This window comes from Falco naumanni, chromosome 1, assembly GCF_017639655.2.
Source record: "Falco naumanni isolate bFalNau1 chromosome 1, bFalNau1.pat, whole genome shotgun sequence".
Lineage (NCBI taxonomy): Eukaryota > Metazoa > Chordata > Aves > Falconiformes > Falconidae > Falco > Falco naumanni.
This window is the reverse complement of record NC_054054.1, coordinates 55,180,203-55,182,919: the sequence shown is the minus strand read 5'-3', so window position 1 is coordinate 55,182,919 and position 2,717 is coordinate 55,180,203.

Sequence of the window (2,717 nt, the reverse complement as noted above, 5' to 3'; positions counted from 1 at the left end):
ATATTCAATATCAATATTTACATAACTGGGAAAAGCATTGCTTACAAAACAGATGCTAAAGACTACATAATTTGAAATGTGTGGGGAGCTTTTTTTCTTGCTAAAGCTGTAGATTGGTGCAGGTAAAGACTCTGCTGGGTGCAGCTGAATGGACAAGCCCAAACTCAAACTGTGGTCTTTTTTTTTGTTTTTTTTTTTTTTAAATTAATGGGACTGAAACGAAACAGTTCATAAGGCAAGCAACAGCCAGGCCTCCTAACTTTTGGGTTTATGAACCTCCCTATATTTATCCCATCAGGGAACAAAGAAAAGAAGTGTCCAGATCTGGGCCTCTGTGGCTAGCTGATGCCAGGAGCATGGTTGGGAGCTGCAGCAAGGCATCTCCGCCGGTGTCCGAGCCGCAGCAGTGCCCTGCTGCCTGCTGTCCTTTGCTCGCAATGACTGAAAGCTTTGACCCGGCCACATCTCTGCTTCTGGAGGGAAAAGCAAAGCCTTCTCTTAAGGGCTGTTTCAGCTTCCAAGACCCTTGTTCTGCCGTGGCTGTCCTAGCAGCTGCCCAACGAGCATTTCTGCCTTTCACATCCTCTTCTCCTGCTTACACAGTCTACAGCTAGCATTTTCCTCTTTTTTTTTTTTTTTTTTTTTTAATCGCAGAAAGGCCTCCCCGCCTAATCTAATTCCCGCTCCTTTGTCACAAGCAGATGTCACTTTTACATCTGTGCGTCTGCTCAAGCGCCCCGTCTCCTCCAGCCCAGCAGATGTTGCCGCCGCCGAGGCAGCAGCGGCCGCGGGGGGAAAAGCAAAGCGCAGGTCCCTCTGCTGGCGGCCGCCTGCGCGCCCCGGCCGCGGAAAGGCACCCAGGAAAACAGGGGCATCGTCACCGTTATTTTATAATTATTATTATTATCACTACTATTGTTGTTGTTGTTGTTGTTATCATCATCACCATTATTAGCATCATCATTATTATCATTGCAGATCCCCCCATCCCAACTGATTACGCAGCAGCAGGCCAGCCAAGAGCGCAGCCGAGCCGGCGCAGAGGCGCGCAGAGGCGCGCAGCGGGAGGGATGCTGCCCTGGTACGCGGGCCGGGCCCCGTGCGACAGCCGGCCTGCGCGGGCAGCGGGAGCGGGGCAGCAGAGCCAACAAAAAGGGGGATCCCCCCCGCCTCCCCGGGTAGCCCCGGGGTGCGGCAGGAGCAGGGACGTGTCTCCGCACAGGCACGCTTCTGCCGGGGGACAGCCAGCACGTGCCACCGGCCCCCCCGGTCCCGCCACCTGCCGCGGCCGTGCTGGGCTGCGCGCCCCGTCCGGCGAGGGCCCGCACGGCGAGGGCCCGGCGGCGGCCGGTGGGTTGCTCGGCGGCCCCCTCCGAACAACGCGGTGCGGAAGGAGCCCTCGGCGGTATCTAACGCTACCGCAGCGGTGGGACGGCGGGCAGCCAGCGGAACGGCGGCGCGGTCGGAGCGGGGCCGGAGGGGCCCGGGCGGCGCTTTCCCATGGCCGCCGGCGGCCGCACAAAGGCGCGCTGTTCCCTGTTTTGTTCCGCTGCCTCCGAGCATTCCTCCGGCAGCCCGGGGGGAGCGGGCCCGGCCCCTCTCAGTCCCGGAGGGGAGGAAAGAAAAGTGGCTTTTACACTCCCGGCGTGTTTTTCTCCGGCACCCGGCCCCGCCGCTCCGCCCGCCGCCGCGCATCCTGCGCATCCTCCGCACCCCGCGCTGCCCGGCTGGGCCGGAGTTTGCGACCGAGACAAAAGGGCTTTTCTGAAAGAAGGGAGAAAAGGAAGAGAAAAAAAAAGAGAGAGAGGGGTGAAGCAACCAGGAGGCTCTAATTCTATTTGCGTCGCCTGGAAATCAGAAGGGGTTTTTCCACACTTCGCCATGATTTGATTATTCCTTGGAGATGGTTTCTGCGCCCCCAGCCAGACGCGTGGGGGAAGGCGCTGAGGCAGTTGGCCTATAGTGGCAGTAATCAAATTACCCATTTGCTACAACTTTTTTCGGCAGAGCCGCTCGCGTGTAGAAAGAACAACTGGAGCCCAAACGCCGCGCAGGGGGAGCCGGGGAGCGGGCGAAACCCACCTCGGGGGGGCCCAGAACAGGAGCCGGCCGCGGCGGGGCCAGCGGGGCAGCCGGGGGGAGGCGGGGGGCAGGTGCCGGGGTGGGCACCGCCGCTTTCGGCGCCGGGCTCGGTGCGGAGCGGCCCCGCAGCACGGACGGCGGCCCCGCTTCCCCGGGTGCGGGCGCGGGGCGGCAGCGCGGTGCCGCTGCGGGGAGAGGAACGCGGCACAAAAAGGTGCTCCCCGGAGGAAACGCACTCGGAATTGTAGTGTTTTCTTTTCTTTCTTTTTTTTTTTTTTTAAATGCCCTGTGTTGTTTGAGAGGGGGCGAGGCACCTCCCTGCCCCAAACGCGTATTCATATTCATGAGAGCGCGGGTAAATAAAGACAAATCCCCGCTGTAGTAACACTTAGATTCACATCATTCTTTGGTGCCCTTTAGATTTGGGGGACGGAAGACAGATGTTTGCAGCGCTTTTCTCCTCTTGTCTGGTGACCATAAAGGGAGAACCATTTAGAGCTCGCAATTTGTTTCCACCCTCGCACTAAAACCATGTTCACATTTATTTTCATTTCGCCGGTGCACAAAAAAGTGTCCACGGGCCACCAAAGGCCGTTCTTTATCAAATACACATTGTACAACATGCAACCGCAATA